Below are 26,960 nucleotides of genomic sequence, written 5' to 3' on the forward strand. Positions count from 1 at the left end.
ATATATTTTTGTACAGATTTTGTAGTTTATTACACATTCTGGCAACGTTTAGATGCGATTTCAATGAGCCAGAATGTAGTACTGTAAACCTAAAACTGGATATCCCTTCAAGCTGTTAGAATCTGGCAGGAAAACTGCTCCCAATTACAAGCACAGTTTCCAACCTCACTGTCCCCATCCCGAAAGCATTGAAAACAAAATCCGTTTTTAATGAGGGACTACTAAACACTTTGCATTCTATTAATGTCCCCTTTGGGCTCCCGAGCTCCAGCATACCTTACACACAAGGAATGACCGCCACCGGTTGCCAGGGCCCAGGGTCTCCTGGGGCTTTTGCTGGCCGTTGCTAATATGGCGCCCGAGTGAACGCGAATTGAGTCTTTCCTGTTCTCCTCCTGCTTGATTCCCGTCAGCATGTGGATAGCCTATCAGGCTGGGTGGGGAATCAGGCTCAAGAGAAAGTCATTTTATCACACAGACATATACACTTGGCTGCCTGACTCCTCATCTCCAGCATCTGACTAATCTTACAAGCCATCCATTATCCGCTCCGTAACTGGCAAACGTGAACTTGGCCAACGTCAAAGCTGAATGATGAGATCCAAGTCAGAAGAAGTGGGAGAAAGAGAGAAAGTACAAAGATGAGCCAGACGGTTTTCCAACCTGTAAGAACATGCTGTATTTACCAGGCCGGGTACGCAATCCAAACTCTGTTCCCGTGTTTGTCTTCTGCTCTGGGCCTGGGTTATGTTTGGTGCAAACAGGTCAGTGCTCCCCCCCGCGCCCCTTACTTCCATCTGATGATTGGCGTATTGTTTAGAGACGATGAGGGATGATCTTGTGCTCTGGAGGAAGTTGGCAAGAAAGTTTAATTCTATAAAAAGAAACGCGCGGTCAGGATACGGTTTCCTATTCTGAGTCAAGGCAGAGAAGAGAGTCAGAAATTCCAACCCAGAGGGTCAGGACCGGCTCCAGGATCTCTTGAATCACATCTGAAACATGTTCCCCGTGCTCCTTTCTCCTCCCTGTTCTTACAACTGGCCAACTAGGATTACACAACTCGCACTAATTTTATTCCACATGTGGCTGTTTCTTATTAGGATCCTGAACCTTATCTTTTCCTGTGCTGTGTCATCTCTCCTGATTCAGGTGAATAATTCCATTTCTTAACAGCGGGATTCTGTTCACACTCTTGGCTGGATGTAAGGGGAAAAAAAAAAGGGCACCCTTAAACTTTCTCTTAAAGGGAGAGCCTTTCTGTGTTTGTTAACCCTGGGATTTTCCTTTCTCTCTCCGGACGAGTCTTTCCTTCCCTGTTCTGAAGGGCTCTACTCATCAGGACCTGATGCAAAAGTGAACGTTCGAGTCAATCAATGGAATGTCTTTGGTCACCCAATACCCAACAACTGTTTCTAGAGGGTTTTGTTTTCTCCCCCACTGGACCGGTGCGTTTTCTTTTTTAACTCAATTCGCCAGATGTTTTGGCAGAAACCTGGCTCCCCCGTCTTCCAAGTGAATGAAATGGGATCCAGATCACAGCACGTTACCTCGGCATCTCCAACCAAGTACTTACTGGTTCTTGAGAATAATGTAAAGATTGAGTTCAGTTTTCTTGAGGCCTTGGGACTATGGGATCCAGGTGTTGGCATTTTCTGGCCTTCAAGGCCTTAGAAGGTTTCCAGGGAAAGCCCAGATTCGTGAGTGTGAGTAGATTTCCCCTCCTTCCTCCGTCACTTCTCTTTTTCTGGTCGTGTATCAGAAACGGTAAAGCTGTGCCCCCCGAAACCCCCTGCGCGCAGGGGGAGATGCGGGAGTGGCACGCACGTGATTCAACCACATCTGGAGGAAGACTGCTAGGCCATCCCCCTTCGCTGTGTGCAACTCCAGGCCCCCCTGAGCCAACGGGGAATTAGGGCTCCGTCGTCGGCCTCCCGTCTCCCTCTGCCTCCTGCCCTGTTTTGCTTAGAACAAGCCTGAGCATGCCATGCCACCTCGCCAGGCCTTGCCAAAATCCACGAATGGCACAGAGCACACATTAAACAGACGGAATGCAACATACATGTAAAGAAATAAGAGCCCTGCCAGGAAAGTTGGCAGCAGTTCTGGAATGCTTTAAACAGTGTGTGTGTGGGTAGAGCGAGCCCAGAGTCGGCTAGGGTGCCTCATTCTCAAGAGCTGTTTCTTTTACAGCCGTGACCTGTTTTGCCAGTCAAAATAAATACAGTGTTAAATGCCCCCTTTTACTGGCTCCTGATACCTTGGCAATGCAGTTTGAAATATGACCTGCTCTCATTGGAAAAATGTCCTTTTAACTGAGTAGAAAGGATGTGCCCCTTCTAGGCAGTAAGTAGGGGGTTCATGGATGGCAGAGCCTTCTGAACACAGACGCACTCAAGAAGTAGGAGCGGAACCGCCATGGAGTCAATACTGCTTGCTCGTAAGTCGCTGCTTCTAGAAGCTTCTTCGCAGGTGCAGAATGACTCCTTGGGAGCATGGGGCTGACTTTCAAGGCTCTCTATCACCTTGGCTTTGGCAAGGGACAGTAAAGCTGCAGCCCAGAATGGCTGGCTATTCCCCAGGGCACCTCGAGGCAGCCAGGCCATTCCCACTGAAGGAAGGCACGGCCACAGGTTTAAGCCACTTGGGCCACTTAGCTGTGTGGGTTCCCCCACGGCCACAGGCCACTCCGTGACCACACCAGCATCCTGCCGCATGTGTAAGAAGCTAGACAGATTTGGCCAGGAGAAATATCCCAGCAGCCGCTCGTCAAGAATTTTCTGTAGTCCAGGCACATCAGACGTATCTTTGAAGCATCCCATTATCTCACTGGGACCAGTATATCACTACTCCTGTATTATATATATGAAGAAATGGAAGTTCAGTGAGATTGAAGGCTGCTTGGCTTGTCCAAGACAGCACAGCTATGAAAAGGGAAGCTGGAATTTGAACCCAGACTTGTCTGCTCTCGTGCCTTCTGTCAGTGATGAGGCTGTAAGAGCCCCATGCTGGCTTCTCCCAGATAGCATCATCATCTCCCTTGTCCTCAGAACCGGCCGTCGGAGGCAAGGGGCTGCGTCCTCCACTGAAGATGTTGCAGGGTGGGTCCGTTTTCTGGGGTTGCTGCAAGAAATGATCACAAACTGAGTGGCTTAAAACAACAGAAATTTATTCTTACACAATTCTGGAGGCCAGAAGCATGAAAGCAAGGGGTTGGAAGGCCTGTGCAGCCGCCATAGGCTCTAGAAGGGGATCCTTCTGCCTGCGTTGGGTGGTGGCTGGCTTCCCTGTTTTGTGGGCGTATCCCTCCAATCTCTGCCTCTGTCTTCACATGGCCTCTTCCCTCTGTGTCCTGTCCCCTTCTCTGCTCATCCAAGGACACTTGTATTGGACTTGGGGGCCCATGATCATCCAGGACGATCTCATCCCAAAATCCTTAACTTCATTACATCTGCAGAGATCCCCTTCCCAAAAGGTCACATACACAGGCTCCAGGGATTTGACTCTGAATCTTTGAGGGGAAGAAGAGTGCATTTTTCAGCCCACCACTTAGGGAGGTGATGAAGCAATTTATCCAGTAAGGGTCTGTACGATTTTGCAGGCCTGCCTGCAGGGCTTATTATAAAACTGTTCAATATTTTTGCTATCCCTTGTCTTCTTTCTAAAACAATGAGTCTGGGGGCACCTGGCTGGCTCCCTCGGTAATCTCAGGGACCCGAGTTCAAGCCCCACCCTGGGCATGAAGCTTATTTTATAAATAAATAAATAAATAAATAAATAAATAAATAAATAAATAAATAAATAAAACAATGAGTATAAATAATAACAACCAACATCTGATAAACTCTCGCCAAAGTTCTGGCACTTAGTGTCCTTTAGTGCTCACGGATATTCGGCAGTGTAGACACTGCTCTTTCCTCACTGGTTGGGTAGGAAAATAACACTAGAAGAGGTTAAGAGATCTCACAGATCTCCAAGATCTCACAGCCAGGGACTGGCAAGGGTAGGACTGGAACTCCACTCTGTCTGACTCTGGAGTCTGAGCTCTTAGACGGGATGCAAAACTGCCTTTTCTTGGAAATTTAGGACTTGGTTGAGAGGCTGTGGTCTGGAAGGAGGTGGAGATATGGGGCGATGGGACAATTTCTGCCATGTGTAGCCAAGAGTTATTCTGGGGCAGCATGTCCAGAGAGGCTGAAAACCAGGCATTTTGATTGGGAAAGGCAATCATCGAGTTGCTCTCCGTAAGACTGAGGACCACTGTCTTTTCTCTCTCGTGGCTGAGACTAGAATCTTCCGGCGGAGAAACAGGAAGTTGGAAGCAAATGAGAAAAGGCCTGTTTTTATTGTTTTCCAGATTCCGGTTTGGTAACATCTGCCAATAGTTATGCTCTTATTGCAGGGAAATGTTCACTTTTGTTGAGCAACTGTCTGACCCAGGAGACTGGGTAGAGCACGGAAGGTGAAATCAGTGCCGTTGGCTTGAGGATGGCTGTGAATGGCCGGCGACTTCTGTTCCTGTTGTCTGGTGATCGCAGCTACCGAGCCAGGCTCCCGGCTGCGCGGGATCCAGTGTCCCCGGCAGTCCGAGATGCCAATGGCTAGGTGCTGCAGGCATGGTCTCATTTGAGTTACTCGACAATCCTGTGAAGCCTGATCAATAGTGACCTCATCAGATGTTCAGGGAGGTCAAAGTCACTCTGAAAGTCACCTAGCATGTCTCCAGGTTGCCTGAGTCGAGAGTCTGAGATGGCAGCTGCTATGGTACTTTCTCTCAGACCCATGTACCAAGAATGCCTCGTGGAAAGGAAATGTAGACAAGGGGAAGAGGAAATTCGCTCCTTCATTTGTTCACCCATTCACCTATCCATCCCTTCGTGAGTATGTATGCCTCGGGTCTCTGTGGCCGGCACCTCACTGGACTTCCAGAATACCAAGTCATAGCCTCAGCCTTAAAGAAAACAATAACAATCCATCTAGGATAGTGTGGTAAACGCTACTGTAGAGATATGGAAGGAGAGAGCAAGAGAGGAGAGGGGTCAGGAAGGCTTCCTGGCAGAGAAGACCCTTGAGTGGAGATCTGAAGGAGGAGGAAGAAGGTGTCAGCCAGAGAAGGAAGGGCTGACCTGAATTTTAGGCAGTGCCCAGACTCACGTGGTCCTGCCAGGTGGCACATGTGATCACCTCCACATGGATGGGTCAGTTGCCAGTGGCTGGAACCCGCCAAGCGCCCCTCCTCCCGACCCTCACTTCCCCAGAATGCAGAAATGAAACAGTTAAGGTACAGCGGGAAGCTCCGGCACTTGGCCTCATTCCCACTGTTCAGTCCTTCCCAGTTGGTGCTGATGCCACCCTGGTTGTTACTTCTCGATTTTTCACCACTGGGCCAGGGAGCAGTTGAGTTAAGAAGGCACAGAGGTGGGGCTGGCTGGAAAATAGGGAGCCACAGAAGTGCTGGAGGTGAGGCTGGAAAACTAAGAACAGGCCCTGGGGGAAGGACCTTGTGTGACATGGGACAAAAATAGACTTTATCTTGAGGGTACTGTGGAGCCATTGGGGGTTTTTTAGGCACGTTATGTTTTTATCGATGAGTAATTATACACAGTGTAATGCATTCTTCTAAAGTCTACAGTTTGATGAGTTTTGACAAATGTTTACCCCCATGGGACCACCACCCCTACATCCATATAGAACATATCTATTCCTCCAGAAAGTTCCCTCTATCCCATCCATGGGAGGATTTTAGATAGAGGAAGTTACATGGTTACACTTTGCATCTTTCAGTCTTGGATTTAGAAAATTCTTTTGCTCATTTCTTGAGCCCCTTTTGTGTGCTGCACACTGTTCTGGCTATAGAGAAGAGGGATGGTGTACATTTGGGTGGAGAAAGGCAAAAGACAATCAGTGGCATGAAGAGCTGGTTTCACAGGGGTTCAACATCCACAGTCACTGGGGCTCGACCTTTGGTTGAATGTTCTGCTGCCGCCATCTTTAAATTCTTAAGTTTTGAACGAGGGAATCTGTGTTTTCATTTTGCACCAGCCCCCCCCCCCCGATAAAGCAACTGGGCCTGATGGATAAAGGGAATTAACAGGGAGCCCAGAGAGAGGATATGGTGGGCAGCAGGGGGGATTGTCGTACAATCTCATAAAGAAGACCCTCTTGGGAGGAGTGAGGCAAGAAGCCAGGCAGATACAGAGTGAATGTCACAAGAAGGATCCAATCCCCCAAAGTTCTCTTTTGAGGGATAAGTGCACCGTGGTGGAGACAATTCATATCTGCTGTTGTTCCTATAACTCTACCCACAGCACCAGTAAATGTATATGGGCTCAATTAATTACCATGACTAACACATCTGACAAGCCAAATATTAGCTTGAGAGAACTAAGCACACTTACAAGTATTAAGTACAGATACAAATAATTAACAATAAGCTCACTGGCATTATTATCTTCTAATTAATTGTAAAAAAAAATCACACCTTAATCCAGAGCAAAATGAAAACACAAGGAAAGCGAGACCCCTGCCAGTTCTAGAAATGCAGGTGGTAGAAGGAAGAGAGGTATGGTTTGGTGGATTTTAATTTGCACTAATGATGAATTTCATCAGCCTTCCTTTGCTGATAGCAGAGCCAAAGCAGTGCCTTGGTCCCCATTTCTCCCTGCTGAGGCCAGATGTCCAATGGGAAGGGTTTGGCAGAGGGCTTACAGGAGGCATCATTACCCGAGGTGGGAGGAGCGACATTGGCATTCCCCTGGAAAAATCCATCCCCATCAGCCTCAGGAACGACCTCTTGTCTCGTCTCCAGGATTTGGAGAAAGAGAAGGTGAGTTGAAAGGAATCCGTTGTCTCTTGGTGATCAGTTCTTCTAGGTGAGTAGTTCAGCCAGAAACCCCAAAATTCATACCTGGGCTGCAGTAATAATCCAGGCAAGTATTTCCAAGGCTAGGGAATCTAGAAACAATCATTTTCCTGACTGATGTTGCTTTCCAGATGCTATAAGGAAGAAGCTTTTGCAATTATCTGGAACACTTGGCCCTAAAATCTCTATTTCGGTCTAAATGATGTGGCTTTGCTGCTTTGGGCTTCCCCGTTCTCTGGAAGGTGCAGATTCCCTTGTCTCCACTGTGTTAAAGGCTCATTGCCTTAAAACTCACTGCAAATCACACAGGAAACTCAACGGCTTCCCTCTTGTTCACTTTCTTTTTAGCTCCTGATCAGCCCCTGCAGGGGAACACACTATACCCACCTTGATAATAATCGTGGCCACCATTACTCTGTACTAACTACATGCAGGCTTTGTGATGAGAGCTTTTGCCACACTATCTTATTTAATACTCCCAATAGGAAATTGTGTTGTCTGTACCTTCAGGATGCATTCAGAACCCAAACATTTCTCAGCACCTCTGTGCTAACACCCTGGTCGGAGGCCCCAGCTGGTCTCACGTGGATCACTGCAGTCTGCTCCCAACTGGTCTCCCTGCTGCTGCCCTTGTCTGTCTGTAGTCTATTTTCAACACAGCAGATTGAATGATGCTTTTGAAATATAAGTCAGCTCAGGTGAAAAACCTCCCAGGGCTCCTTATCTCTCTCAGAGTAAAATCCGGAGTCCTCACTGTGGCCCACAAAATCAGCCCCTCTGTTCGCCTTCACCTGCAATCTGGTCCAGGCACACCAGTCTCCTTGCTTTTATGTGCACATGGCAGAACACTCCTGCCCCAGGGCCTTTGCACTACCTCTTCCTCCCAGATAGCCATATGACTTATCCTTCTTCCTTCAAGTCTTTGTTCAGATATCACTTTATTAATGGAGGTTATGCTGATCACATCATTTAAAATGAAGACCTTCCCTCAGCCCTTCTGTTCTATATTTTCCACATAAAACTTACTGTTATCTACCTACTTTATTATTACTTATTAGTATTGTTTATTGTCTGTCTCTCCCTGCAAGGGCTGGGATTCTTATCTATTTTTATTAGTGTGAAAAATTTACGTGTTGCACAGTAGGTGTATGTTTGTTGAATGAATAAATGATCCGTGAAGTATGTCCTATAATCAGTCCCATATTACAGAGGGTGTTAGAAGGGTTAAGTGGTTTTCCCAAGATAAGTTAGATCATGGCAGAGTTGGGACTTTAGCCCAAGTCTTACTGCCCAGACTCAGAAGACATTATACAGAAACTCAGGGGAGGTTTCCCCCGCTCATTTCATGTCCTTTAGGGTCCAGAGACTAGCCTTCTGGGGTTTGAAAAGCAAATCTTGATAAGGCTAAACAAATAAATACCATCTGATCCCACAATTCCACTCTGATATGTGTACCCAAGAGAAGTGTTCATAGCAGCATTATTCATAATACCTAGAATAGTAAACATCCAAAATGCCCATCAGCTGATGAATGGATAAACAAGGTGTGGCATGGTCTTATGTTGGAACAGTATCCGGCTGTAAAGAGGAATGAGGTACTGCTTACAGGCTATAGCATGGATGAGCCTTGAACACATGATGTTACGTGAAAGAAGCCAGTCACAGAGGGCCATACTTGGTATGGCTCCTCGTATATGAAATTGTCTAGAATGGGCAAATCCACAGAGACAGAAAGCACATTAGTGGTTTCCAGGGGCTGGGGAGGAAAGAATGGATAGTAATGCTAATGGATGCCAGATTTCCTTTGGAGTGATTAGAAAGTTCTGGATGCACCGACGGTTGCCTAATACCGTAAATACACCCAATGCCACTGAAGGGTACACTTTGAAAATGGTTAAAATGGTACATTTTATGTGAATATATTTTCCTACAATTTTTTAAAAAGTAAATCTCTTTTTTAAAGATTTTATTTATTTATTTATTTATTTATTTATTTATTTGAGAGAGAGAGAGCATGAGCATGAGCGGGGGTGGAGGGAGAAGCAGAGGGAGAGGGAGAAGCCAACCCCTCACTGAGCAGGGAGCCCGACATGGGGCTCTGTCCCAGGACCCTAGGATCATGACCTGAGCCGAAGGCAGCCGCTCAGTGTGCCACCCAGGCACCCCCGAAAAGTCAATCTTTCAGTTTTGGCCTTGGTGAAAAGATGTTTTGGTTTGGTTCTGGTTTGGCAGGCAGGCAGGTAGGGAAGGATGAAGCTCCTTTGTGGCAACTGTAGACTAGGGGGAGCTATGACCTATCAGATTAACGTGTGTAACAGACTTGTGTCTGTGGCTTGATTAGATCATTCAGACCACAGAGTTGAACCCTGAGCATCCGTATCCTCAGAAATAGTGACAAACCTTGCATGGTGCTATTCAGACATGGCGGGAAGCCAATTCTTTATGTCTTTTTGCATTATCAAAGCCATATACTCTCACTGAAAAAAAAATCTAAATAATAAGAAGGAGAGTTTCCCCTCACCTGTAGCATTTCCATCTTGGGTGTAGCCATCACCATCTGCAACCTGGTGTGGATCCTTTCAGACCTTTCTCTACTCATGTACAAACATCTACCATAAATATGCACATCTTTGTTGAAGGCTGTTTTTGTTTTTGTTTTTTACAAAAATGAACCACATACTATATATGTTGGTCTGCACCTTGCCTTTTCCCCCTCAATACTGTATCTTAAAAACCTTTCCATATTAATGCATACAGATTTATCTCTTTCTTCATGGCTACAGAACATGGATATATCACCATCAATGTAATTAGTTTCCTCCTGTCAGATAACTATCTTGCCTCCAATTTCTCACCATCACAAACCAGGTTGCAAGGAACACCCTGTTCATGTATTCTTGCATACTCGGGGGGAGTTTTTCTGGAGGAGAGATTCCTAGAAGTGAAATTGCTGGGTCGAAGTAAAAGCCTTCCTGTCCTGTGACTTTTTAAGAGCACATCAGTTTGGGACACAAATGTGTATTGTCCCTGGCCTTAGGACAAAAAAACTAGAACGTCGAGCTTAAGGTTAGGCTTTGCTTAGCCCGGCGTCCCACCCTGCATCTTGTACCCATAGCTATTCTCATTCATTTTATAGGCTCACTGTCTCCAGATTGACTCCAGCAGAGGGAAAAGAAATCAGGTCCTTCTGTGCCATTCTTCAAACATTTAGAGGAAATTGATTTTCCACATGGGCTGTAGCCAAGCGAGAGATGCTCAGGCACAGAAGTCCCTGCAACAGGCCATTACTATTAGCACTCGCAACAATTAGACTCAACCCAACTTGCGATATTTAATAGGGAGCGTAATTCCTCATCAGGCTAATATTGCAGATTGCCAAAAGCAGCAGCAATTCTAAAATAGGATTTACTTCATAATCCCTTTTAAAGGGAAGAACTTGTGGAGACTTGAAGTGTCTGGAGAAAGAAAGCTTTTATTCTTCTGAGCAAGGACAAAAGGCAGTTGGTCCAAGAAGCTTATAGCCTGCCTTTCCTTTCTGCTCTTAACCTTTGTTATGTTCCCTCTCACGGCATCAGCTGGGATGCTTTCACCTGCAAAGAAAAGGAACGCAGTCTCAGACTGCCTTCAATAATACAGCAATGTCATATACCTCTTAAACCCGAAGTCCTGAGGTGAGGCGGGTGTAGGGTTGGTTGACTCTGTGTCTCAACAATGTCATCAGGAATCCAGGTTCTTTCCCAAAGTGCTTAAGAGCTCTGACTCTGGAACCAGCTTGTCGGGCAGTGAATCTCAAATCCACCTCTTAAGAGCCATGTGACCTTAACCTCTGGAAGTCTCAGTTTCCTCATCTGTGAAAAACAGGAAGATAATAGCACACCAACTTATAGGCTTGTTGTGGGTGGGCAAACTTTCTCTATAAAGGACCAGATAGTAAATATTTTAGGCTTCGCTCTTGGCAAAGTAGTTGGCAGTCTCTTCCACTACTTCACTTGGCTGTCGTAGAATGAAAGCAGCCACAGACAATAGGTAAATGAGTAGGCATAGCTGTGTTCCAATAAAATTTTATTTATGGACACTGAAAGTTGAATTTCATGTGTCTTGAAATATTATTCTTTTGATTTTTATTCAACCATTAAAAACGTAAAAACCATTCTTAGTTCGTGGGCCACCCAAATAGGTGGGCTCACCCCGCTGAGTTAAAGCATAGAATACATTTAGACTAGGACCTGGCAGGCTCTAAAGGCTCAATAAATGTTTGCCACCGTTATTGTTGTTACTATGACCATCATCCTTTCTCCACTCTTCCTCTCTCCATGTCGGCTTCACCCCCGGTGTGGTAGCAAGACGGCTGCCTCAGTTCACTGTGGGGCATCCAGAAGGAGAAGAAAGAACGTCTCTTTCTATGATACTTTGTTAGGGTCAAGGAGATCTCCCCCCACCTGTCTCACACATCCCCACAGGTCTCAGTGGACAGAATGGGATCACATGCTCTCTGCCCAACCAATCACCAGCAAGGGGAGGGGTTATCCCTTGACCAATCAAGCCGACTTCTGGAGCTGGGGGTGGAGTCAGTTTGCCCTGAGTCACACGCTGCGCAGGGATTGGGTGAATGAATGCCTGACCCAGACGGGACTTCTGTTAGGATCAAGGGAGGTAGGGCTTGGATGCTGGGTAGGCAAGCAGCCAATCTTGCCACACCCACTCTTTCAAATCCCCGTGAATTTATATCACAAGCAGAGGACCCGCTAATCCAGTTTATATATATCGTCTTATAACAAGAGCCAGGCTTTTGAAGATTGGGGCTGGAGAACATTGGCTCTGCTGACCTTTAAGTCTTTTTAAATAGCCACTGTGGTCATAACTCATTGGATCGTAAGAATTCCAAACAACTTTATAGCACTTTTGAGTTTACTACACACCCTCCCCGTCTGATGCCTCATTTGACCTTCACAGTTCTCTGAGGCAAGGGCCATCATGCTCATTTCACAGGAAAGAGGAGGAGTGACATGTCCAAGGGCACGTAGTTAAGCCTAGAAACTGGACTTTCAACTTCCCAGATTCCTGGCTCTTTTCCACCCTACCTCTTTGGTGTACTATGAGAGTGTAGGTGACAAGGCAACCAAGGGGACTTTGCTGAGAGTCAGCACAGCCCTAAAACCTGTGAGGACTTTTAGGTAAAATTTCATGATTTTCTTTGGAATGTCTATAACTCCCATATACTATGGAATCTCAGGAAATGATAAAATCATAGCAATAATTGTTCTGATGGCATACAGACATGCCTTTTTTTCTGCTCTCAAAAGGGAAACATGCATGTCTTTATATTTAAGTCATAATTGCAGGTGTGCCTCCTTACGTTTAAGTCCTCATTCTAGCTTACTGACCTGCAAGATGAGAAGAGGGACTCCCCCAAACAAAAGAAATTTGGTTGAGTGAACTGACTTTATCCAAGTGAACGAATATTATGCAACCATTAGCTTTAATGCTTATGTAAATTTTTAATGTCTTGAGAGTGGTCTTTTTTTTTTAAGATTTTATTTTACTTTTTAAGTAATCTCTACCCCCAACATGGGGCTTGAACTCACAACCCTGAGATCAAGAGTTGCATGCTGTACCAACTGAGCCAGCCAGGCACCCCCTTGAGAACAATCTTAAGATGTGACATTAAGGGGTAAAATTAGAACACAAAATTACATACAGAGACAATATCAACTCCAGGTTAAAGATGATAGAAAAGATTGGCAGTAAAGAAATCAAAGCGTTAACTGAGTTGCTTTGGGCAGTGAGGTCATGAGTAGTGAGTAGTTGTTTTTTTTTTCTCCCAGCTTCTTTATATATTTTTCTATACTTTCCAGTCTTCCTACAATACTCATTTTTATGATCAAAGAAAAACATAAAGTAAAAGCCAGAGGAAGACTGGATAGTTTTGCAGTCTAGGGTTTCTTACGATATAGACAGATCCTGGCAATAAAGAACTAAGTGAGGCAAACCAGGGCCATTTGCAGAGTGAAAGGCTGAAAACCGTATCTTGAAGAGTTCTCGTCCTCCCAAGGTGACTACGCAACCCCAGCACAGCTGGCCAGCAGGAGAAATGGACAGAATCCTCCAGATATGTAGTCAGAAACTAACAAGATGTGTGGCTTTGAGCAGATTAACCCCTCTGACCTTCAGTTTCTTCATCTATTACATGAGGATAATAATGCTTAGTATACACGGTTTGAATTCTTTCAATCATTTAATGCATTTTTATTGAATACCTACTGTCTTAGGGACTGGGGGTGCCACAGTGACCAAAGAGACAAGGTTCCTGCCTTCTAGCACATAGTGGAGGGTTAGGGCTGGGAGTTGAGGAGCTTATTGGGGCAATAGCAGGTGCAAATGTCCTGGGGTAGCCAAAGCTTAGCTCTTTATACCAGAGCGTGGTCTTACATATCTGAAGCTTAGTGAGTCGGTGGAGAATGGGCGCAGATGGGGAGAGGTAGGCAGGGCCCAACCCTTGCAGGCCAGGGCAAGAAACTTTGATTTCATTCTAGGTATAATGGGAAGCCACTTAAGGGTTTTAGCCGCAGACTAGCATGATCTGATTTAGAGTTTAGATCTTAAAAAGGCCACTTTGCTGCCATGTAGAGGATGGATTGTAGGATTGTGTGAGACGATCAATACACAAAAGCACTTAACATTGGGTCTGGCACAAAGTAAGTGTCTTAATAAGTGGTAACTGTTTTTCATTATTATCATCATTATCCTTATTATTATTACTATTCTTTTGTCCGCCTAGAGCTGCCTCACAATTCCTGGACATTTGACTTCATGCAAAATTGACAAAGCATTCCAATGAGCCGGTGAATTTTTCAGATTTGTTTCCCAGGTGTTTTCACATCCTCAGAGAGGTGATGGTTGAAAGCCAAACTCAAGCTGATACCTGCAGCAGGAAAAAAGAAAAGAAAAGAAAAGAAAAAAACAGTGGACACATTCCTGAATTTACTATCCTTTCATCCTTCAGGGGTAAGCTTTGGTTATCTTGTAGCTCAAAGAAGACCCTGGGTCTTGATTACAGGTTTCAGTCTTCGCCAAAGTACTGGCTGTCCACAGGCCCTGTTGTGAAATCCAGCATATCTGGTATATTTAAAAATACCTCCCCTCCTGCCAACAGCCCCTTCCTTAAGACTTGGCTCAGAGACGACTTTTTCTAAGAAGCCTCTGGTAACCTTGCCCCAGGGCACACCCCACACCAAGGCTGTGTTCTCCTGTCTGTGCTGTTGGAACTTGGGCAGAGCCATACATAGCCTAACACTTACCCCTCGGTTAATGGGAGTTTCTTCATCTAGGCTCTACCTTCCTGGAGCTGTGCTGGTTAATACGATAGCTACTAGCCACATGCGCTTTCTTTAAATCTTGCTGAATTGAACGCAAATTAAGTAAAATTTCAAATTTAGTCTCTCAGTTGCATTGGTCATATTTCAAGTCAGTAGCTATGAGTGGGTACCATGTTGGACAGAGCAGACAGCGAAGATTTCTGTCCTTGCAGAAAGTTCCAGTGGATGGCACTGCCTGAGGGGGACAGGAGTCATGTGTTATTTACTCATTTAGGACTAGCAGGGTGTTTAAGAGACTTGAGAGGCAGGCAGACCTCAGTTCAAATCCCAGCTCCTAATCTTACTAGCTATGTGATCTCGGCCAACTTCGATTTCTCAACACTGACCCCATGGTGTGGTGGTGAAGCGTAAGTTAGTACACAAAAAGGGCTTAAAACAGAGCCTAAACCATCGTAAACCCCATGGACATCATCCCCAATAAAATAGCCAGCACGTCGTAGGCTCTATTAAATGTCCATTGATTGTCTGAATAAATTGATAAAAGAATAATTAAAGGAACGGACCCCATTTCTGGCTTCAATGAAAGCAGAATACCTCTTGTGACACCAAATATGATTGCAATTAATAATAATAGCTTCTAGCTCTTCAGCTCTTACTGCATGCCAGGTGCTGTGCTAAGTGCTCCGGGTAGTCCTCCCAACAGCCCTGTGAGTGAGATACTATTAAGAATGACCTCTTTGGTGGGGGGGGGGGGTGAGGCTCCAAGATATAAAGTGAAAGCACATGGGCGGATGAGGATTTGAAGCAGCACATCTCTGCCTTGGTGGAGATATGGCTTCTAGATGACTGGCCGCCATGATTGCTTCTAGAGGTGTTTCCACCTTACCGTCTCTGGTTCTGCTGTCTAGGAGGGCCAGGGGCTGTGACTTGCCCATCGTCTTCCCTGACCGTTGGGGATGGCCATGGCTCCCCAGTGGGAGAACACACCTGCAGAGAGGAAAGCAGCCTGCTCAGTTTGCTCTCCTGTTCACAGAAAGACTTTTGACCCTGGTTTCTCGGCTTCTTTTCTTTCCCCATCCATCCCCAGGGCACCCGCCTTCTGGCCGTGCCCACCCCTCCCCACCGCCCCACGTGCACCACCGAGCGATGGCGAAGCAGCAGACAAGGGCGCCTTTCTTCAAAGTGGTTCCCCTTCATCTCATAAACTCTCAGCCCAGGTCTGATTGGCTGTGCCGAAAAGGAGCCAGGCCCCTGCTCTAGTCCTCAGATACAAAGTGAGTTGTGTGCCGTTTGCCCACATGAGGCCAATCACAGGGGCCTGCCCCTCTCAGAAATCCCAAAGGACAAAATAGCAGAGAACCCCAGCACAGGGACTGCCTGGTCACAGGATCAACATTATCTACGGCAAGACAAAGGAAAGCAGATAGTTGGGGAAACCAAGACAATGAGGAGGAAGCATGAGCGAGATCACTTCCACCCCCAAGACTCGAAAGCCAGTTAACCCGTTCTCCCTGAACCTTCCCTTCCAGCCCAACAGAGTCTGTGCACAGATTGGGACGGGCCTGGACCTTGAGGGAATGGTCCCCATTTCAACCAGTCCTGATGGTTCCTCTTGCCACTTTCCAGAACTTGCCTTTCCCATGAAGCATGATTCCAATGTTTCCCATTTTTAGGCACTAAAATTAGTCCAACTGTGCCTTCTAATTCTGTAGACACAACCCAGCTTTTGCAAATGTCCCTCTCTTCCATTTCTGGGTGAATTTTTGCATAGTACAGACTGCCAATTTTGTCGAGCAGTCTTGGGGGAAGATAGAAGTTTAAAATCATCTCGCTGTTAACCATGAAACAAATGCTGCGGAGCCCAAAGTTCTGATTTAGAGAGAAGGCTGCACGTAGCACTCTCAGGAAAGGAAAAACACTGACCAATGTCTCGCGTGAATCACTGCTGACCAGCTCAGTAAGAATATGGACCGTAATTTACTGAGCACTCCCTAGGGAGCCAAGCATTCTGCCTCCCCCCCACCCCCACCCCAGCCTCTTTTTTATTTGCCGGAATGTTACTGTCCTCCAAGCAACCTTTCCTCTGAAGTGGATACAGTTTTATCCCCACTTTACAGATGAGCAAACTCAGGCCCAGCGAGATTATGTAACTTGCCCAAAGATGCAGCTAGAAATTGACCACGCTGAGATTCGAACCCAGATCTCTCTGACTACAAGGGCTGAATTCTTAACCTCAGTGCCCAATGAATGGTCGTCCTTAGTATTTTTGTCATAAAATACAATGCATTGTCTGCAGGAACGGGAAGATGCTTACAACCTATAAATGAAAATACAGACAACAAGATACGGTCTGTGATTGTATTCAAAAAGGATAGATAGGTAATAGATGGATAGGAGGCAGAATACTAGAACAATCTTTGCCAAAAGCTTGAGCGATTTTCTCTTATGATTTTCTGCAGCCCCCCGCTCCCCACCATTGGTACTTTGCTTTGCTTTCCACATGTTCTTCGTGAAGCATGTATAACTTTTGCCATTAGGAAAGACGTCTGTGTTGTGTGTGTGTGTGTGTGTGTGTGTGTGTGTGTGTGTGTGTGTGTGAAAGAGAGAGAGTGCTTTAAAAGCAAGAGGGAATAAAGAAGTTGGCAAAGTAGGCCAAGGAAGCTGGAATCTCAGTTATTTAAATCCTGTCCAAAATTGCAATTTGGGAGTTCATAGCTATCCCAAAACAATGAATCAAAAGTCTTAAGCCACCTGCCCCCTAGACCAAGCGCAGCCAAGTGACAGTGACATTAACCAATGCCCTAGAGGGGATGGTTTGAGGTGGGGGCGGGAGAACTGAAGAGAAGGTGGAGTTGTTCACCTAAGCCAAGGTAAAGATTTTCTTCTTCACAGCCCTCCCAAACCCTTGCATTCGCTGCTCCAACTCAGTCAGCCGCAGCTTTATCAAGCGATACCCGAGTCGTCAGGGGAGAAGGGGCAGAAAACCTTCCGCCTGGCCCCTAAGACAAATCCCTCCGAGTCTGGCAGGAGGCAGCCTCGCTGATTCCAGGCCTATATTTTTCATTTCTTGTTTTAACAGTCATAAACGCCTTCCGTTGCCAAAGCAGAACATGACTTTAATCCAGATAAAATAAAATTCCTAAACTCTGCAAACTACACAGAGATTTACAAGCCAATTTTAAAAAGCAAGAGCCTCGGTTCCAAGAGTGGCACATTCCACGTGGCCGGTGCTGGGGCTGCCCCGTGGCCCTGCCTCCTGGGAGACGGGTCCCAGGCCTAGGCGCTCAGCCTCGAAATCCACAGTCCCTTCGCAAAGAGAACGCGGGCCAACACTGCCCTCGACGTGGACTCTTCTCAGATCCCTGGGCTCTGGGGTCTCTTGGCTTTCAGGCGTCCTAATATGTTCCAGCTCCCCCTCTCTCCGCCTCCCTCCACCCCCAGCTGTTGCAGAAAACCACAGTCAACCTCCCCTTTCTCTCCGCGGCCAAGTTTTCTCTAAGTAAACACAGAATGTAGCAGAAGATCAGCTCTGTTCCCTTCCCGACACTGTTAGGTTGGGTCAAGGCTGGCCTGGTACCAACCTGGAGAACTCAGGCTAGGGTGGGCTCCAGGCTAACCACGGGCTGGCTGCCACTGAGCAAAGCCTTACTATGTGCTGAAGGCTTTATCAATGGGATTTCAATGAATCCTTTCGATTCTATAAGGAGGGACCTTCTTATATTGGCTTTATCTCTTTGCCCCTCTAGCAGGGCCATTTGCCCTTTACCCTCCTTGCTCTGGGCTCAGGAGGCTGACCTGGGTGGGCAGTATCAGTGGGCTCCCATGTACCTTGGCCTCTGGTTGGGTTTGTCCAAGAAGAGAGGGGGCCCTGGTGGGACATCAGGGGAAAGAAGGCAATGGGGTTGGGATATGAATCCCCCAGGCTCCTCCTTGCCTGTGTTGCGGGCTGGCTGTGCATCTTCCCAAAACCACTGCCCTGTTGGGTGATTTGCTCCAACAGCTCCCTTTTCCAGGTTCTGCAATTAACACTCTTCCTTGCTCCTGCAGGTTCAGGGTTGGAACAGCGCCTCCCTTTACTAGACCCCGGGATTGCACTTAACCCCGTTGATCTTCCCAAACCCCATTCATACATATGCATGTAATGTCTTTATGAAACTCTCCTCACATTACCCAGGTTCAGTGCGCCCTCTGTTTCTTGCCAGGCTCCTGACCAGCTCATTCGCATCATCTCTGATATATAGAGGAGGAAACCGAAACTCAGAGAAATTAAGTCACTTGCACAGGAGCAATTACCTGGATTTGAATTTGGGTCAGCCTGTCTTCAGAGTCCAAGCTCTTAACCTCTTAATGACTGTATAAAAAATAAAGCAAAATTAGCTTTTACTCAGTGTCCGCCGTGTGCCACACAGTGTCCTAAACGTTTCATGCCTTTATCTCATGAATCCTATCAAAGACTATTGTTGGTAATACTTGCTATCCCTGTTTTACAGATGAGAAAACAGAGGCTCAAAAAGAGAACGTCACCTGCCCACAGCCCCGAAGGCCTGGAGAGAGGCAGAGCTGGGGCACAAGCCCGGGTCTGTTCCAGTCTTGTACCCGACCTCAGATAACCTGCCTTCCGCAGAAGCTATGGACATCATTGGAAGCCAGAAGAGAGAATGAACCCGTGTCCAAAGAGGAGCTTCTAAGGTCGGGCTGGAGATTGGATTTGTTCATTAGGTCCAGGAGACAGGCTTGAGTGGAAGGTAGCGGGTAGAGCCAGGGCCTGGGGGACTGTGGAATGAAGGTGGGTGCCAGGCCAGCTTGGGAAGGTGGTCCAGGCGTTTGCCAGGAGGAGGATGGAATGCCTGGGATGCCTATGTATTCATGGTGGCTGGCTGGGGCTTAAGTGAGGTCTGTTCATGTTGACAAACATTTACTGAGTGCCTGCCATGTGCCAGGCACAGTGCTGGGCTCTAGGGCAATCTAGGTTGGGGCAGAGGGGCCATAAGTAGCCCTACCCTGAGGATGGAAACTAGTATGGTTTGGGGCTCAGGTGTGAGACCACTTGCCCCGCCCACTGCTCATTCCTAAAAGTCCTATTATCAGAATTACCCCCTCATCCCCCCCAAATCCCACCTCTCTGTACTGTGCTATCCCACTGGAGTCCTTATTATACCTGACTCTTCACCTTTTCCCCAGTTTCCAGCCCAGCAGCCCATAAACAGGTCTGTCCTGGGTCTCTGTTTTCTTGTTCACTTTAAAATGCCCCCCCCAACTGTCTGGTTATCTATCATCACCTACTTTATAGCTTTATTAAGTTATAATTGATAGGCCATAATCTGCACGTATTTAAACTGTGCAGTGTGATACTTTTTGGCATATGTATACACCCCTGAAACTGTCACCACAATCCAGATCATGAATATATGATCACTTCCAAAGGTTTCCTCGTCCTCCTTCGTCATCCCCCTTCCTGCCCCAGGCAACTGCTCATCTGCTTTTGGTCTCAATTTTATATATATGGGAACTTACAGAAGTCTGGCTTCTTTTACTCAGCGTAATTAATTTTAGACTCATCCAAGTTGCCCATCAATACTTCATCCCTTTTTATTGCTGAGTAGTATTCTATTGCATGGCTATACCACCATTTTTTGTTTCCTCCCTCCCACCCACCCTCCTTGCCTTCCTTCTTTCCTTCTTTCCTTCTTTCCTTCCTTCCTTCCTCCCTTCCTTCCTTCCTTCCTTCCTTCCTTCCTTCCTTCTGTTTATCTATCTATCTATCTATCTATCTATCTATCTATCTATCTATCATCTACCTATCGTTCATATATCTATTCCCTTCTTTAGAAGTGAGCCAATTTGTAAAGATGTTATCATGGCATTTATATTTAATCGCTAAAGCATTTATATCGATCTACATGCCTGCCTATAGGGAAGGATGAAATAAAGTTCTGTATACCCACACCATGGAACGCTGTGCCACCATTAAAAAGGTTGAGGTCATTCTACACAGTATCAAACCACACCTGGCCATATGGTGGCTGGTCTCAATGTCATGGCACCTTCCAAAGAATCAATCCTCATGGCATTAGGAAATAACTGACCTCTTAATTGAACTCTCTTTGAGAAATCCTTAGGATCTGAAGGTTTCCTCATGAGTCACAGCAGCTACTTCCCCAATACTTCCCCTTGCTTCCTCCAGACCTCAGCCTGGGTTATCTCTTGTCTCCAGGCATTCCCTCCTTCATAGTCCCTCTCCCCCCATTTTGGCCCACTCTGTTCTACCCCAGGCGGCTCCAGGTCCTTCCTGATGCAATCAATGTACTCACTCTTAGTGTGTTCCTATCCTTGATGAGCCCAACAAAAGGTCTAGGGAATAGGCAGGCAAAGATTGAATCCTCTTTAGAAGAAAGAATAAGGGAAAAGGGTGATGATGCTTAGGTAATTGGGGGGGGAGGGCACAGGGAGAGGGAAAGAGAGAGAATCTTAAGCAGACTCCATGCCCAGCACAGAGCCTAACTTGGGGCTCGATCTCACAACCCTGAGATCATGACCTGAGCAGAAATCAAGAGTCAGATGCTTAACCGACTGAGCCACCCAGGTGCCCCTTTAGTAATATTTTTTATCCCTGATATATATATTGAATATATATATATATTTGACATGGGAAAATGGCTATGACTATTGCTGAGTGCAAAGAACAAAGCACATTTGTAATAACTCATCTAATTTGTTTCTTCTAAGTAGATTATGAAGTCCCTAAACTCAGAGACTACAACTGTATTTTGTCCCTTGTATCTCCAATGCAAGGTAGGTATCCTTTAAATATATTGTTTTGACTCTTAATTAGATACTTACCAACATGTTAGCAGTGGATATCACTGAGTGATGAGATCATACATCATTTTCACTTGCTCATTAATATTCATCTATATTGTTTGAAATTTTTATGAAGAGCTATGTTTCTTTTCCTTTCTCTCCTTCTCTTTTATTTTAATTGTTTGGTTTTTTGGTATTATTTTTATAATCAGATAAAACAATAAAGGTTAAAAAAAATTTTAATGTAAATGGAATGGTGAGAATTTGAAGCATTTCCTTCTGGTAAGGAGGGGGGCTTTTGGTACCCATTAAATGACATCCTGATAACACTGTAGTGGAAAAACCCAACCCAAGCCTCATGGAATCAAACCAATCCCTCAAGTTAACAGGACCTTGGTACTTACTTGGCACATACAGCCACACCACTGAGCCTTTCTGCAGCCTCCCTAACAGATTGGCAACGAGTCTGCTTGGATTCCTCCCATTGGTTCCCATTGGCTCCCTTGGGACCTCATCAGAAGAGCCCCAAAATACAGAATCTAAGCTGGCTTGCTGTGATTGCCAGGAGGGCTGTGTCATTCTTGGTTCATGGATAACTTTCTAATGTGCCTGCAACAGTTCTTGACTGGGTGGAGAGAAAAACCATTCCTAGCACCGGGCTAGCATGGCCAAAGTGTCACCTTTTCCTGTTTCTTTGCTTTGTTACTTCTATCTATCGATGCTAGTGAGGCCAACAGATGTTAATGTCCTTCTATAGCTGGAAGAAGACACAGATGACTTTAATAGTAAGTGTGACCATCTACTAAGAACCTATTGGCTACCAGACACAGTGCAAAGAAATCAGAAAGTGCTAGCACACGGCCTGACACATACAAGTGCCATGGAAAAAACATTATTTTGAGTTCTTTCCTTTGTTAGTGGTTGTAATTACTGACCGTTGCTACTGCTTCAATAAAACCTCATTCATTCATGACAACTGGTATGAAGGGCAGGTTAAGAGATCTGTCTGCATTAAAGGAACTGTTTAGAATCTTTAAACAAAATGAACCTTTATTTCTCTTGAGTACAGAGGAGAATTTGACAAAGAAAGGGTTCCTAAGTAGTATTACTTCCTGTCTGCTCCAATCAACATTTAAAACTCATCTGGATTCCACAGGAATTTATTTGGCTAAGAGTGAGGTGCTAAAAGCCTTAAAACAGTTTATTCTTTTAAAGACATGAAATATTTCTTGCACAATCTTCTTTATGGTCACTCCGGTAAACTTGCCTTCACAGGTAGACCAAAGGTAAACTGTAGCTCAGGCCAGGTTGAATTATAACAAATTCCATTATTAGCACAGTTCAAATTAATGAGATTTTCCTTTGCTTTGGTTTCAAAAGAGGCTCAAAGCCACTTAGTAACTTGAGACCTCTTGTGAACTCATTACTAGAATAGTTTTTAAAACACAGTTTGGTCTTTGGTTACCATAGGAAATTGCAACGGCCCAATGACCGTGTTCCATTTTGGATCCAAGTTTTATGTCGGGCAATTCATTTAAGCTTTGATGATTTTTTAATTTAAAAAATTCCCTACCAATAGTAAAAAAAAAAAAGAAAAAAAAAAAAAAGAAAAAATCTGTTAGTACACAGTGAACACATGAAAGGAATACTGACCAGTCAAGTTTATTGTCTGAGTTGTGTGAGCAAAAAAAAAAAAAAAAAAAAAAAAAAAAGATGAAAGTAAACAAAACTTCCAAACTTTACAATATTTATCTTTAAGCTCATAGTAGCCACAGATGCAGAAGTTTGTCCTTGTGTTTTACATCTGGCAACCTCCTAAATTAAGTTGGATTTGTCCCAAGGACCAAATAAGAAAATTAATTCATGAACTAGGACCCTCCAGAATGTTTTTTCCTTTCATTTGGTTTAGTCACTTTTATAGTCCTTTCTTTCTTCGAAGTAATTTGGATTTGATTGCTTCTTTGTGAAATTCTAATGTCAAGACTGTGTCTAATTTCTGTTTTATGAAGAAATCTGGAAACTATACAAAGCAATGAATTGAGATGCAGAGTCAAATAAAATCTGTAATGTGATAACTCTATCAACTCTGCCTGGAAAGATGCTGTATTTCAATTAGATCTTGAGACATGTTCTTACATAAACTGACAGCATTGGATTGACAGTGTTCATCTTCCCAGAAAACACAATTTACAAGGACATAGTGGCGAATTTGGTTCAGTATTCCAAAGATACGTTGGTGGCTTGCCCCACCCCAGCCTGTATCCAGATAGCATTTCACAGACAGGCTCGCTTTTGGCATTGAATAAGAATCACAAACATATTAAAAATTCCCACCAAAAAAAAAAGGGCATTTAAAATTTTAAGTCATAATAATAATACTTAGCATTTAAACAGTACTTTACATCTTCAAAGCACTCCATAAACATTGGTTCCAATTCTCCAGGCTTGTAGTACTCTTTGATGTGGAGAAGAGCTCTGTGCACAGTGGGAGAGATAAAGCTCCATCCAGAAGAACTGGGCCCAATTAGCTAATTGTAACACTTTCATTTCTTCCCCGTTCAGTTTCATTTTTTTTTTCCCACTACCTTTTGTTGTTCTCGTTTAGCGTTCTTTCAGGGTCACCTACGCAGGTCTGCTGGTAGTATCCAGGCTCGCATCCAAACCCAGCCTCGAGACCCATGCTGCCTCCTTTACCCCAGCTCGCAGTGAAATAGAAAAACCGGGACCAAACGTATGACAAGTAGGTTTACTTTGTTCTCAGAGAGTTTGCCTTTTCCATTTTTTAATGGAGTGAAATATCCTTTTGTTTATAAGACGATAGGAAGGATTCTGTTTTTTAGATAGTTAGGTTTTAGTCTTGATTTTTTTGGTTCTTTCTTAGCCAAACAAGAAGTTAGCAGTCCTCTGTCAGTGTCTACCGTTCTTTCTGGAGACCGTGACTGTGTATGGGTTCAAACATCAGGGCAGCCCTGGTTTTGTGGATCCTAAGACCTGGAGCAGGGTGGGTTTAACATTGGTCTCAACCGGTAATACTCAGTGATGAGGCAGGAAATCTCCTGAAACAGGTCATTTCCTCCACTCCATTCTTGGTGGAAGTGTATAAATTGGTATCACCTTTTGCAATATCTACGGAAGTTGTGATCTTTTGTCTTCTGTGACCAAGCAATTCTACTTCCAGAAATTTGTTTTAATGGGAAATTCACACAGGTTTGCAAAAGAATATGCGAGGCCATTGACGCACATTGCAGTGGAAATCTGGAGAGTATCAGGGGCCCACAATAAGGGAATGGTGGAGCAAAGAGACACTCCAGGCAGCCTGATACACAGCACTGTCGCTTTCACGCTAATGGCATGCATCTATGTGTCCTCACGTGGAGGGAGGTCTGCCGGGCTCATTCACTCAACACCCATTTCTTGAGCACCTACTATGTGCTGGGGCATTGTTCTGGGCAGAGGATACAATCGTGAACAAAGGAGACAATATCCTTGCCCTCATAGAGCTTATATTCTGATGGGAAAGTTTTTCACAAACCAATAAATACATATTATCAGGTAATAACATATTTGTGAGGTTAAAAAAAAAAAGCAAGGTGTATGGAAAAGTCACTTTGGAAAACACTTCGGCAGTTTCTTATAAAGCTAAATATGTGTTTACCATATGGCCCAGCCATCCCACTCCTGGGATTTTACCCAAGAGAAATGAAAACTTACATTCACACCAAAACTTGTATGTGAATGTTTATACTGGCTGGATTTGTAATCGCCCCAAACTAGGAACAACGCTGACACCCTTCAGCTGATGAATGGATAAACAGACTGTAGCATATCCATGGAATGAAATATTATACAATAATCAAAAAGAAGGGACCACAGATTCATGCAACAAAGTGGAGCAAACTCAGATGAATTATTACGTCGAGTGAAATAAATCAGACACAAAAGGCTATGTACTCTATAATACCATGCGTGGGACCTTCCGGAAAAGGAAAAGTATAGGGACAGGGAACAGATTAATCATTGCCAGGAGCTGGCCCTGGAGGAAAGGGTTTATTACAAGGGGCACAAGAGAATGGAAGGCTGATGGAACTGTTCTAAACTTTTATTGTGGCTAAGCTTATACAATTATATATGATATAACCTATTGTCCAAACTCGAAGAACTCTACGCTGAAAAGAGTGAATCTGATGATATGCAAACTGTAACTCAATCAACGTGATTGAAGAAAAAAATCTAGGTGCAAAAGCTGTGTATAGATTGATCATATTTTTGTAAGTAATCAGTGTTAGAATATGCCTGGGGAAAAAAAATTCTAGATAAATAACCAGTATGCCACATTGTTAACAGTAAGTTGTCTGGGTTGGGGAAAGGTGTGTGTGTGTGTGGGGGGGTTTCATTTTCTAAATTACACATTTCTTTGATGTTTGAATATTTTATAGGGCACGTGTTACTTTCAAAATTAGAGGGAAAATTGAATTATGATACAAAATACAGTCCTCTGTGCTGGCCAGGCTGCTGGGGAGAGGCACAGAACTCGCCCGAGATACTCAGGCTGTATGATGAGCCCCAAATTCTGGCTCTGGTAGGCAGCTGTCCACTCATGCCATTGGAGATGCGCTCTGGCTTTGCAGAGCCCTTAAGAAGGCTGGGAGACTCCTTCCTCTTTGGCTTGGGGCTTCCTCCTCCTCCGGATGAGGAAGTGCTGCTGTCTCCTCTAGGCTGCTGCTGGGGGAACCTGCCTTCCAGGTCCCACTGGACAGATTTTTCTGGGTGGGGCAGAATGAGGCTCCAAGCTGACATGGGCCTTGATCCTCCTGCCAAGGGGAAGAGCCGCCTGTGGCCCGCGGTGGTTTAACACCTGTGATCAGAACAGTCCATGTTTATGGACACTCGTGCTATGCCAGGCCCTGGCTGGGGGTTGACTACTTAGCATTATTTTGTGATTCCTTCATTTAACAAATATTCCACAAATGCCAACAATGTTGTAGGTCCTGGGGATCCTGTGGCGAACAAAGAGGGAAAAAGGAAACCAACTCTGTCCTCATAGGGCTTATATTCTAAATGAGGAAGAGGAGACAGGCAAAAATGTATGAAAACAAATATATGTTGGGGGATTTTGTTTTTTTTCTTTTTTAAGTCAGCTCCATGCCCAGCGTGGAGCCCAACGTGGGGCTCAAACTCATGACCGTGAGATCAAGACCTGAGCTGAGATCAAGAATTGGACACTTTACCAGCTGAGCCACCTGGGTACCCCTATGTCAGGGGGTTTTGGTTGCTAAGATAGTGAGGAATGAACGAGAGATGGGGAGGGGCATATCGTTTAGGTGCAGGGGTCCCGAGAAGGCCTTTTCAATACAGGGATATGTGATCCAGTGAGAGAGCCCCTGAGGCTGGGTGTGTGACCAGAACCACAGGGAGGTCATGGGACTGCTGCTGCGTGTGCATGGAGATGTTGGCCTGAGAGCAAGATGCCAGGTCCCGCAGAGTGTTTGACTTTGACTTTGAGTGGGATTGCAGCTATGGGAGGGCTGAGGGCAGAGGTGTGACGTGACTTGGGTTAGGTCTGGCCAGGACCCCTCTGACTGCTGTGTGGGAAAAAGGGCAGGGGGGCTGGGGCGAAGAGAGTGACAGCAACGATGAGAATGGTCGCTTAGGCTTGGGTGGTGGCACATTCTGGGTATTTCCATGTCATCCTTCCCTCTCCCCATCTGCAAAAGGGGATAATAATAGTATCTCCCTCCTCCGGCTGTCAGGAGGATTAAAAGTGAGCACGGTGTAGGGACACCTGGGTGGCCCAGTCGGTTAAGCGTCCGACTCTCAGTTTCAGCTCAGGCTGTGATCTCAGGGTCATGAGACAGAGCCCCGTGTCAGGCTCGTGCTAAGCATGGAGACTGCTTCAGTTTCTCTCTCCCTCTCCCTCTGCCCTTCCTGCTCTCTCTCTAAAATACATAAATAAATCTTTAAAACAACATTTAAAAAAATAAAAA

General features: G+C 45.2%; 1 long non-coding RNA gene across 1 annotated transcript; it reads left to right on the top strand.

Moving 5' to 3' along the window:
- The first annotated feature begins 1,105 nt into the window (after positions 1-1,105).
- LOC123001933 (uncharacterized) lies at positions 1,106-26,960 on the top strand. Its single transcript, XR_006411251.3, has 5 exons — positions 1,106-1,149; positions 13,638-13,864; positions 18,666-18,864; positions 20,905-20,967; positions 23,582-26,960. It is a non-coding gene; the product is annotated as an uncharacterized LOC123001933 (long non-coding RNA).

The sequence above is a fragment of the Ursus arctos genome, unplaced genomic scaffold (genome assembly GCF_023065955.2).
Source record: "Ursus arctos isolate Adak ecotype North America unplaced genomic scaffold, UrsArc2.0 scaffold_34, whole genome shotgun sequence".
In the NCBI taxonomy this organism is placed as follows: Eukaryota; Metazoa; Chordata; class Mammalia; order Carnivora; family Ursidae; genus Ursus; species Ursus arctos.